This window comes from Sceloporus undulatus, chromosome 2, assembly GCF_019175285.1.
Source record: "Sceloporus undulatus isolate JIND9_A2432 ecotype Alabama chromosome 2, SceUnd_v1.1, whole genome shotgun sequence".
NCBI classification, from domain to species: domain Eukaryota; kingdom Metazoa; phylum Chordata; class Lepidosauria; order Squamata; family Phrynosomatidae; genus Sceloporus; species Sceloporus undulatus.
This window is the reverse complement of record NC_056523.1, coordinates 86,012,125-86,024,963: the sequence shown is the minus strand read 5'-3', so window position 1 is coordinate 86,024,963 and position 12,839 is coordinate 86,012,125. Positions and strand designations below refer to the sequence as shown.

Genomic DNA, 12,839 nt, shown 5'->3' with positions numbered 1-12,839 from the left:
GTAGTTTGATTTGGATAATTTATTTCTTGAAAGAAACAGTAGTGCTACAGTCTGCTTTATATTTTGCATGTAGTGATTCTGTTTGATTTGTACCTCAGATATACTTTATTTGAGAATAGTTAGCAATATTTTTACAAATAGATTTTGTGTGTTCAGTATCATGGCCACAGAGATATCAATATCTGAACAGTCCTGCAGAAACATTTTGGCAGATTTTCAAGTGTTCAAAATCAAGAGGGGAAAAAAAGGAATGCATCTTAAAATGAATTCTTGTAGGTTTGGTGCAAACATACAGTGGTACCCCGGGATACGAATTGATCGCGTTACGAAATTTCCGGGGTACGAAAAAGTTAGCTTGGAAAAAACTGTTCCGGGTAACGAAAGATTTTTCGGGTTACAAAATTTTTTTCGGTGTGTTTCGGCGCTTTTTGGCACGAAATTTAAAAGCCGCGGCTTTCCAGCGCTAGCGGTTTCGGGTTGCGAAATCTTTCGGGTTACGAACGGCGCCGCGGAACGAATTAAATTCGTAACCCGGGGTACCACTGTATAAGTAATTGCATCTTCTCCACTGAATGTTAGAGATCATGTTGGATTTAGTGGACAGGACTGCAAAGTAGTGACCCAATAACTTTGACAATCCTTCAGTCTCATACCTAGAGGTGCTTATTACACTTCAGTGGTATTAGTTCCTGAATCAGCTTCTTTATACCTGAAATCCAGCAGTACTATTTATACCATCATTTGCTTCCCTTTCTTCTCTTCCTCCTCCTCCACCAGCATCATTAGTAGGTTTTTTAAATAGAAAAAATAACCAGGAAATTGTAATTGCAGAAATGATGCTATTATAGCACCACCCTGACTTTCTGCCCATATTGGAAAGCTGAACATACCATGCCCTGTCCATCATTTTTTCTATGCTTCTCTCCCCACCCCCATCAACGTTTGCTTCTGCTTTTGTATATTGCTCTTTAATGTATTGGGTATTAATTCTTTATTTACTTTTTAATTTTTTTCTGGCATCAAAGGTTTCTCTGGGCATTAATCCTTAACAGGATTACATTAAAATTAATAAAACAGTTATTTATAATAAGGTAAAAATATGCCAGGGAATGTAGAACAAATGTGTAGCAATTCTCTTGGAAAGTCCTGATGTCCTTGTGGGTTATCTCCACTAAGGCAATCCTGCAGCTGTCACCAAATGTAGGATTTTGAAACCTTTATCCTGCCAACTTTGGGATTTACCACTTGAGTACCATGTCTGTGAGGGTTCCTCTCAAGCAATTCCACCACTGTAGCCAAATTTAGGATTTCTGCCCTTCAACCCACCAAATGTGAAGACTCACAGTGCTCACTAAAATAACCAGGCATGAAGGCTTTCCCTGCTCCTCATCTCTGACACAATGTAAGTACATCCTCTTGTCACCTGTGTGGCACTCACTACGGGAACCATCAAAGTACCTAGAAGGATTTATGCAACTTTTGCCTCAATAGACACAACACATCTGTATTCAGTGCTACCTCCACAAACATCTTTACAGAAGTTAAATATGTCAAAGCAGATTGAATATTTATTACATTTTAAACACACACACCATCTTTCACCCTCCTCTCAAGCTAACTGAGACCAATCATACCAAATGTGCATCCAAAACTCTCTTCTCTCACTCTAATACTTGTCTTATTCAAAATCTGTTTAACTGACCTCCTCCCAAACTGAATTCACAACTGTCATTCAACAACTATTATTCACAACCTTATACAGATCTCCTCAAAAACACCGGCAATCACCATTCACACAACATTCATTTCTCTCTCTCCTCCCAACAGCTCTTCATCTTATAATATAATATACAATCAATAAATCAAACATATTTTCATATACAAATTTGTGACATCTCAGTGCTTCTAGCCCAATCTCCAGGTACAGTTGGGGTTTTCTCTGCTGGAGATCCACAGGGAATCCCAAAGGGAAGAGCAATGAACCACATCCCCATTGCAGTCACTATACTCCCAAAATCACAACCAAGAGAAATGAGACATTTGCATTCAAAGGTTTACTAAACCATAGCAGATTGGGAGTCATTAACAGATTATTTCAAGGACGGTAAGATTCAATTTCCAAATGCCGTATTTCCCATCACCATGTATGGATGTGAGATCTGGACAGTGAAGAAGGCTGACAGAAGGAGAATCAACTCATATGAGATGTGGTATTGGAAAAGAGTGCTGAAGACAGCCAAAAAGAACAACAGATGAGTCCTAGAAGAGATGAAACCTGAACTATCAGTGGAAGGAAGGATTACTAAATTGGGACTGTCATACTTTGGGCACATCATGAGAAGGCACGACTCATTAAAAAAGACAACAATGCTTGGAAAAGTAGAAGACAGGAGAAAAATAAGTAAACCACATACCAGATATATAGATTCAGTAAATGAGACTAAGGCCATGAGCCTGAAGGAACTATGCAGAGTGGCTGAAAACAGGGATGTCTTGGAGGTGTTTCATCCACAAGGTCACCATGAGTCAAAGTTGACTTGAATGTAGTTAACAACAACAACAACAACAACAACAACAGAGGATGGGATGGAAAAGTAGTGCTGGCATTTAGCAGAGCCCAGTGGAAGCTTCCTTTAAATGAGCGGAAAGGGCTCAGAGAGGGAAGTCCTTTAATTCACTTTCCTCCCCTTGGTCCCTAAGATAACTCATTTGTCTGATGGAGATTTCATAGGGTGTATCTACACTACAGAATTAAAGCAGTTTGATATCACTTTAATTGTCATGACTCTACCTTACAGAATCCTAGGATGTGTAGTTTGGGTCTGTTCAGCCTGGTCTGTCAGAGAGCACTGGTGCCCTCACCAACTAGAAATCCTAGGATAATATAGAATAGCATCATGGTGGTTAAAGTGGTGTCAAATTGCTTTATTTCCATAGTGTGGATATTCCCATAGTCTCTTTAGATTTATAGAAGTGCTACACCAGTTCTTTGCCACTCTCATAATAACTCACTATGGGTCTGTGTCCCCCTGTGTGTGTGTGTGTGTGTGAGAGAGAGAGAGGGGGGGAGTGTAGGGTGTTCAGATTTCAAAGATGCATGCACATAATATTATTTCATCAACCTCCCCTCCAATAAGTCCTTAAAATCAAGGGTGGGAATCAGGAGGCCCTTGAGATCTTGCTGAACTGCAGTTCCCAGCAGTCCTCAGTAATAGCTATACTGACTCTGCTGGGAGAGGTGGTCTAATAATAAGTATAGGTCATCATGATTTCCACTCCCTGTCTAACACAGTATTTTTAAACTCCTTGATTAAAAAAAGCTTTTGGAGGATTTGGTTGTGAGAGTAGATTAAATGAAAATTTGGGGTAAATTCCTGCTTGTGGATCTTGGGCAGATTCACAACTTTCTTTTATCTTTCTTTTGTGTCATTTGTGCTACCACAGTTTGAACTCACTGGAACTAAAGAGCACTTTGGGCTGTTCTGAAGTGGAACAGAACAGAAAAATGTGCAGAAATTTAGATGCTCACGCTGCATTTATATCATCCTCTTCTAAAAACAAGCAAACAAAAAAACCTACCGAAATAAAACTGCTTCCTACACTCTGTAACCATGTATCCTAGTATCTGTATCAGGTTTGCTTTAGGAAAATCAATTTCCAGGGAAAAGATAAATAATTCATGAATAGTCTCACTTGTTGCTGTATTCTATTATCACTGTGCCTCTTTGGAAGAAGAATAGTGGCCTAGATGGACCATTGAGCCAACCTTTATAAAACTCTACTTTTTGTTCAAAGCTCAGCTGAAATCATAACTTGAGAGTCTTGAGCTTATACCCATAAATAAATAATGCATAGTAGTCCTTATAAACACACATTAAATGAGTCTTAAACATAGTACAGTTCTGGAAAGGATACTATCTCACTCTACTCTGAGGACATGAAATCCTCTTCAGTCATCACTGCTGTCAGCCTCCAGTATTAATTTGACTTGGCTTTAGCACTGAATCTTCTTACCTTTTTATTTTTCTTTTAAAAAGAGTGAATGTCAGAGTGAAACTGTGTGAAGAAACTTTATGTCACTGAAATACAGAACAGACGTGAGACAAAAAATATCAAGAAAACTCTTAAGCATTAAATGCATAAGTTTCATTTTGGTTGCAGTGTGGATTAGATGCTCATCAAGGCATTATATGCATAGCTCTAGCTTCCTTTTGGAGCTTTTGGTGCAGTGTCTTTCACTCCTGAAGAAGCTGCTGTTCAGTTGAAAAATCTAGCTGACCTCTTTGAAGTAAAAGCTGGTGGTGGGGGGGGGGGGGGAATCAAGTGAAGCTCAGGCTGTACATGCAGTACCCATTTTCACAAGCAACTTACTTTTTTGGTCTCTGTGAATAATTGTTGGGACTATTTCAATAGCTGGTGAACAAATTCAACCTGTTAGTTTCAAGGTCCAAACTGCAAAAATTGTAGTCTGGCAGTTAACAACTATCTGAGTTTCAAATGCCTAGCTATGATCTGGCCAGCCAGTTGGACCTTTTTTCTGTTTCCAAGGTTTCCTCAATTTCAGTGGCCCTCACCTCACCTTCTGGCACTGTGAATGACACAAATGTCACTTGAGTATTCAGTTCTACTGCTTAAAGATCTTTAACTGGATATGATCCATTGACTTTGAGCTACAGCACCTTTTGCCATTTCAATTTGTAGCCACTGTCATCTAAGCTAAGGTATGATAAATATCCAGTATTTCCATCTACGCTCAGGGTTGGCCCTCCATTTCCACCGATTCTTCATCCATGGATTTAACCATCCAAGGGTTGAAAATATCCCTCCCCCAAACAAAAAAATCACAAAAGCAAACTTTGATTTTTGCCATTTTACATACTGTGCCATTGTATATAATGGGACATGAGCATCCATGGAGTTTAGTATCCACAGCAGGTTTGGAACCAAACCCTAGTGGATACCAAAGGCCCCCTCTACCTTTATTGAATCTCTAAAATATCACCAAAAAGAGTAGGTTTTTGAATGTTCCAGAACACTTTACCATGTTTATTTCTACTTTCAAATAAAGTAATGGTTTGGTTATTCACAGACTAACCAGATCACAGACAAGTCACATTTCTAAATTATATTTGCACACAGCTGCATCAGTAGCTTTCAGTTTCAAAATACAACCTTGCTCAGTTGCACAGGAAGTTTCCCCTGCAGCCATTTCCATTTTTAAAATTCCATCCCATAAAGCAAATAGTCTTGTGTGCTGAATATTTTACACTTCAGTGGAATCCACAGGAAGAGGTGGACATTAAGCTTAACCATAACTTCTCTTTAAGCCACTGTGACAATTCAAAGTAATAGCTCAATTGGACTCCCCTGTGGTTTCTTTGTTCATAAGAACTTTATCAATAGTACCAGCAACAGACATGGAAAATTGTGTCAAGCATTGAATGACATATAATATTAGCTTTGGAAGCATCAGTACAAGAGCAGTGATTTTCTTGAATGTGTCATATTTTAAGATGCCATGAATATAAATAAGATCAAAACCCAAGATCTTCAGGTGCAGCTAATATAACAACAACAATTCACTAAGTGGGACACTTTTGATATCAAAGAAACCACCATCTCTTCATTTAAATCCCTTTAAAAATTCACTTGAGAGAAAGCTTGTAAACGCTGAGTCAGTATTTAGACTGCAAAAATAAGTAAACTACTCAGAACAAAATCAGTTTGTGTACAGCAATGAATTAATGCAACATTACCCAAACAAAGAATTGGACTGTTTAATGTTCCCAGATGCTCTTTTATCTATATTTAGTATTTACTGTATTTCTTTGAATGTTGCTTTATTTGTATGCTTCATTTCATGTTTTGCTATTTTACAATAAAATCAAATTAAAACCATAAAAACAATTATGGCAATATCAACAAGAAAGCTGTAAAACAGACAGAATAGATAAAGCATAAAATAGATGTGAAATCTGTTAACAGAAGCACATGCTCACTGTCCTAAATGAGGTAACAATCTAAAACTGACAAGTTTGTCTCTGAATGAAATTCCACAGGCCAGGAGCTACCACTGAAAAGGCACAGCTGGTAGTAGATAATATCATTGTTTCCTTCCATTTATTAAAGCAAATAAAGACTAGAAAAATTACTAGGCCAACATACAGTAAAGCAATGCTTTATAAATAAATATAGGCGGTTTACAGACCGCCAAATAGTACGTATACAATACGTACTAGGGTTAGGAAGGGGCGGTGCTTCCGCACCCCCCTAACCCTAGTACGTATTGAATACGTACAAGATGGCGGCGCCCTGTTCATACGGCCGCCGCCATCTTTACGTACTGGACGCACAGCGTCCAGACGTGTCGCGCCGCTTGTGACGTAGCGAGCGCGCCCCTGGCGCCTCGCTACGTCGCAAACGCGACGGTAAAAGAAGCTCCATTTTGGAGCTTCTTTTTTCGGTCTGCGCGGGAGTCGGGCCGTCTGTACCCCGCCAATAAGTACCTTGTGCTCAGCAGTTCTCAAATGGACCCTTTCTAGAGAGCAGGCCTTAAGATGTTTTTCACATGAAGTGTGCTGACCATATATTGAATGGCAGCATGGACCTCCGTTGGCTGCATCCCAATATGTGCAGTGCTGTGTTCCACTCCCCCGAGCCTCACACAAGCATGGACCTCCAAAAATAAGTTCAGAGCTCTCTATGCATAGGATTCCACTACACAGAGATATATTTAACAAGAGGAGATTTGGGGAAAAGATGTACTTTGGGTAGGGCCAGAGAGGCAGCCCTGTGTATTTTCTATACATGAAGTTCTGTTCACATAAACACCCCCAACAATTTTTGTTGTTGTTGTTGTTGTTATGTGTTGTCAGGTTGATTTTGGCTTATGATGACCCTGTGAATGAAAAATCAACAAGTTCTTTTATTAACCATGCTGCTCAGATTTTGCAAGCTCAGGGCTGAAGCTTCCATTACTGAGTTCATCCAATTGTAATGCCATCTTCCTTTTCTATTTTGTTGTTGTTAGCTGCCTTCAAGTTGAGCCCTAGTGATACAGTGGTTAAATGCTGGTACTGCAGCCACAATGTTGTGAGTTGAGGGCTCCAGGTTGACTCAGCCTTCCAGCCTTTTGTAGATCGGTAAACTGAATACCCAGCTTGTTGGGGGCCATTGGCTTACAGATTGTAAACCACTCAGAGAATGCAGAGTTCACTATGAAGTGGTATAGAAATGTCAATGCTATTGCTATTCATTGTCCAGCTCATAGAATCATAGAGTTGGAAGAGACCACAAGGGCCATCCAGTCCAACCCCCTGCCATGCAGGAAATCTCAATCAAAGCATCCCTGACAGAAGGCCATCCAGCCTCTGCTTAAAGACCTCCAAAGGAGGAGACTCCACTACAATCCGAGGTAGTATGTTCCATTGTCGAACAGCCCTTACTGTCAGGAAGTTCTTCCTAATGTTGAGGTGGAATCTCTTTTCCTGTAGCTTGCATCCATTGTTCCGGGTCCTGTTCTCTGTAGCAGCAGAAAACAAGCTTGCTCCCTCCTCAATATGACATCCCTTCAAATATTTAAACAGGGCTATCATATCACTTTTTAACCTTCTCTTCTCTAGGCTAAACATCCCAAGCTCCCTAAGTCGTTCCTCATAGGACATGGTTTCCAGATCCTTCACCATTTTAGTCGCTCTCACATCCATACATGGTTATAGGAAAACAATTGCTTTTACAATTCTAACTTTATGCTTAGTTGTATGCCTTTGCTTTTTAGATTTTTTTTTAGTTCTTTCATAGCTAAACAATAAAGATGACCTGGTAAAAGGGGTGGAAGTGGCAGGATCCTTAGGTGGGAATTATGATGTTCTTTAGGAGTTTGTTATACAGTGGAAAGGGGAAGCCAACCATAGTCAGACAAACATTCTAGATGCTAGGAATGCTGATTTTAGTAAACATAGGCCCAAAACAAATGGGCCAAAAGTACTTCCCTTGGGCTGATCTGGAGGCATGGTGTTCATATGACACACACTCTTGGATTGGGCCAAAGTTGTGCCTTGGCTGCCTAAGGCGGCCCAAACCCAATGCAAAAAGGAGTGCAAGAAAGCACTCCTTGCTGACAGTCCATTGTGGACTGCAGCAGTGGCAGCCCTCGGGACCACTGTGTCGGGTTGCTGCAGTCCCATGCCGAATGGGGAGTGGATGAGGTGGGAGCAGCCTCTGGCCACTCTTTTTGCCTTGTCTGCTCGAGGCATAGGGAAATACTGGGTATAATTCCATGATCAGGAATAGTAAAAGAGGAGGAAGTTTTGGGAGTTTCTAAAAAAGGAGATATTTAAGGCACAATTTCAAGCAGTTAAAATGAGGAGGGAAAATGGGAGGTGTCTCAATTAACCAGGTTGGATGACTAAACAACAGTCAACTGAGGTATGTTTTAAACAGAACAGGTATAAGAAATGGAAAAAGAAGGAAATCATCAAAAAGGAATTAAAATAAATAGGTAGCACATGTAGGAGGAAGGCCAAAAAAGCTAAAGTGTAGAATGAACTCAGACTTGCTAAAGAGGTTAAGAAAATAAAAAAGGGCTTTTGGGGGTATGTCTATAGCAAAAGGAAGAGGAAGGAAATGTTAGGCCATCACATGGAGAAGAGGGCAAAATGCTAACAGGACAGAAAAAAAGGCAGAACTACTCAACATGTACTTTGCCTCCATCTTCTCACAACAGGAAGAGGCTGCTCAACCTGAGAAACATAGAGCAGATGGTGCAGTAGGGGAAATGCAGCACAGAATTAGTTAAGAGGTAGTATAGAGTTGCCTGGTTAATCTAAATGAATTCAGGTCTCCAGGGCCAGATGAACTACATCCAAGGATACTAAAAGAACCATCAGGAGTAATCTCAAAACCACTGGCAATAATCTTTCAGCATTCCTGGAGAACAGAAGCAGTAGATTGGGGAGGGCAAATGTTGTCCTCATCTTCAAAAAGAAGAAAAAAGAGGACCCAAACAATTACTGCCTGTGAAGTCAAAGGCTTTCATAGCCAGCATCCATAGTTTTTTGTGGGTTTTTTGGGCTATGTGGCCATGTTCTAGAAGAGTTTATTCCTGACGTTTCGCCAGCATCTGTGAATGGCAGCTTCAGAGAATGCTGGCATGGAAGAGAGTTGGGTATATATGTGTGTCATTGGGTTGGGAGGAGTGATTTCCATGTTAATCTGTGTATTGTTTGTTGATGGCAGGGCCCCAGGGTGGGAGGATATGCAAAGAAGATTAGTGTCTGCTAATTGGTGATCATTATCTGCTGGGAAAGTCCCTGTCCCTAGGTGGTTTTTCATTTGCATTGTCCTGATTTTGCTATTTTTCAGGACTGCTAGCCAAACTTTATTCACTTTAAGGGTTTCTTCTTTTCGGTTGAAATTATCCAGATGTTTATGGGTTTCAATGGCTTCCTTTTGCATTCTGACCTGGTAGTTGTTGCCTTGCTCCAGAATTTCAGTGTTATGTCGGCAACTCATTTGAGCCCTGTAGCCAATGTTGGCTGTACGGCAGAGTAAGCTGGCAAATTCAGAAACGTGGTTCCAGTTCCCAGTAGAGATAGCAGCAACTGGATGTCTTCCAGGAACTGAAGAAATGCAGGAACCTCCGGGGACACACAGCAATCGATGCCAGGCTTCAGCTGATAAACAACCAGAAAAGCCAAGTCTCCCGAAGTGCTTTACTTACATTGCTATAATACAGATCTCTCAAACGAATACCAAACTCCTACTACAATCCACAAGCAATTACTGGAAGCCCCTGAGTTTATATACCCTTCAGACCATGTGGTCTCCCAAACTCAGTGAGTTCCTGTGCAATCAAGTCAGATGTTACATCAGCCAGGTACAAGTGCACACAGGCATCGAAGTGTCCTTGATGTTAAGAGCATCAGCTGTGCTTGATCAGCCTTGTCCTTCCCAGGCTTGATGTTCATGGTCAGCCACACACACATATAAGCGTTTCCAGTGTGCTGACTTTAACCCTTGACAATCTGACAACGGTATTTTATACCCCAGATGGCTTATAAAGTGTTCTGCTACTGCTGATTTTTCCAGCTGACTCAGTCATGTCCCTTGATTTGTGTTTGTACACTGCGTTTGGTGGTCCCTATGTAGACTTGTCCACAGCAGGATGGTATCTGGTAGACTCCTGCAGCCGTGAGAGGGTCTCTCTTGTCCTTCGCTGAGCATAGCATTTGCTGGATTTTCTTGGTTGGTTTGTAAACCATTTGGAGGTTGTGTTTCCTCATCAGTTTACCTATTTTGTTTGTGATTCTTTTGATGTATGGTAAAAATATCTTCCCTTTGAGTGGTTGTTTGTCTTTACTCTTCTGGGTCTGAGCTGGAATAACCATTAGCCTGCAGAGCCCTGACTTGGTGCTTAAATTCATCTTCCAAGAAGTGGAGATCACAGATGCATTTTGCCCAGTCTACCAGTGTTTTTATTGTGCTTCTTTTTTGTCCTGGGTGATGGTTGGAGTTCTTTGCAGTGCCGGACTTTAAATTATATTACCACGCGTGCTTTCTAGACTAGATTTGGGAATGGTTACATTTAGAGAACCAAAAATTATTAGATCTAGAAGGATTTAACTTGATTTATGGGTGGCACACATATCTGTGGTATGAGAAAGAGACCCAAAATAAAAAAAAAATAATGATCATATAATTAGAAAAGCACTTTTGAGAATATGGAAAATTTATAATGGAAATATATACAGAGCCCTGCCAGATTGGGTGTCCCCACATGAAGTGTTGTTAAAAAGAATATGTATAGAAGGCAAAGAATGGTTAAAATACAGGGAGATTCTTAAAAGGGAAAGAGGAATAAGAATAATTAAAACAAAAGAAGAATTAGAAGAGATGGGAATCAAATTACAATGGTTCTCATATTTACAATTGGCGGAGAGAAATAGGCAAGACAAAAAACAGCTAGGCTTCAATACAGAAGAGACAGAATTAGATACAATTTTCTTTAAAGGGGATAAAAAGGGTTAATTTCAAAATTATATAAACTTTACCTCAAATTAGAATTGGAAAAGGAAAGAATTAAACCATGTATGATTAGTTGGGCTAAAAATGTCAGACATTCAATATCACTGGAAAAAGGGGAAAGATCTAAAATTTTCATTATGCACGTATTAAAAATGATCCACAGGTGGTATTTGACCCCTTCCAGATTAAGTAAAATATATAAAAGCAAGACAGGATTATGTTGGAGATGTAATGGGAAAGTGGGTTCATTCTATCACATGTGGTGGACATGCCAGAAAGTTAAAGCTTATTCGAACAAGATTCACAAGATAATACAAAACATACTACAAATTGAAATGAAAATGGAACCAGAATTATTTATGTTTAATATGACAGACAGTAAGGAGATAAGACAGAATTTAAAACCAACTTTGTACTTAATTGTCAGCAACTCATCTGAGCCATATAACCAATGCTGGCATATAGCAGAGTATAACTGGCAAATTCAGAAACGTGGTTCACAGCCCTCAGTAGAGATAACAGCAACTGGATGTCTTCCAGGAACTGAAGAATGCAGGGACTTCGGGGACTCCCCAGCAAACGATGCCAGGCTTCAGCTGATTAAAGACCAGACAAGCCAAGTCTCCCGAATTGCTATATTTATTTACAGAATGCTATCTAAATCACCAACACTATAATACAGATCACACAAATACCAACTCCTGCTCGAACCCACAAGCAATTACTGGAAGCCCTTGAGTTTATATAGCCTTCAGACCATGTGGTCTCCCAAACTCAGTTACTTCCTGTCCCACAGTGTAAAGTGTCCCACTGTGCAATACAGACAGATGTTTCATCAGCCAGGCTTAGTGCACGTAGGCAGCAGAGTGTCCTTGAGTCTATGAGCATAAGCTGTGCTTGATCAGCCTTGTCCTTCCCAGTGCTAGATGCTCATGGTCACACACACATCTAAGCATTTCCAGTGTGCTGACTTTAACCCCTGACATGAATAACAGCAGCAAGGATCTCCCTAGCCAAAGCCTGGAGAAATGATGAAGTCCCAACAGTGGATACTTGGTTATATAAAGCTTTGTAAATAGTGGAGATGGATAAAATTACAATGTTGCTAAGAGATGGAGTAGAAGAAGCAAATCAGATCTGGGACCCGTTAATAAAATTTTGTAAAGACAGATGGTCAGTTTAAAAGGAATTTCTTAATAAGTCTTATTTTTAATTATCACTGTTTTTCTTTTTATTATCTAAACATATATTTTGAGACAAACTGGAAGAAGACCAGAATGTTACAACATGTTTTGATAAAAAGGCAATCTTTTATATTTCAAGGGCATATAAATTTATTTAAACACAAAGCTATGGTGTTGTGAAGGAATAGTAGCCATATCAATTTAAATGTCAATTGAAGAATATATTAGCACAGCTGTTAAGCTTGTATTTACATAGTTAATAAAAGGGGAGGTAAAGGAAAATAAGAAGATAAAAGCAAATGGTTATGTTCTTTCTTTCTATTTTATTTCATTTTCATTTCTGTATATAATGTAAAATTTAATAAAGATTATTTAAAAAAACAAAAACAAAAAACAAATAGAGACAAAATAAGGCCGGATTTTGTATCACATGATAACAGCTGCAAGAATGGTTTATGCAAAGAATTGGAAAAAAGAAAAAAAAACCCAGAGTTATTAATAAAAGAACTAAAGATTTATTCTGGATATTGAGACAGAAAGTTCCCCATTCTGGTTCAGTGTTAAAACTAAAGAAAAAACAAAACCTTTGACCATCAGAAATACATTCCTATCATCCAGCCCCCCCCCCCC

At 39.6% G+C, this 12,839-nt stretch overlaps 1 protein-coding gene across 3 annotated transcripts in view; it reads left to right on the top strand.

Annotated features, from left to right (window-relative positions):
- Positions 1–12,839, top strand: part of SGCD (sarcoglycan delta) — a 719,570-nt gene that overhangs the window by 121,932 nt on the left and 584,799 nt on the right. The window lies entirely within an intron of this gene.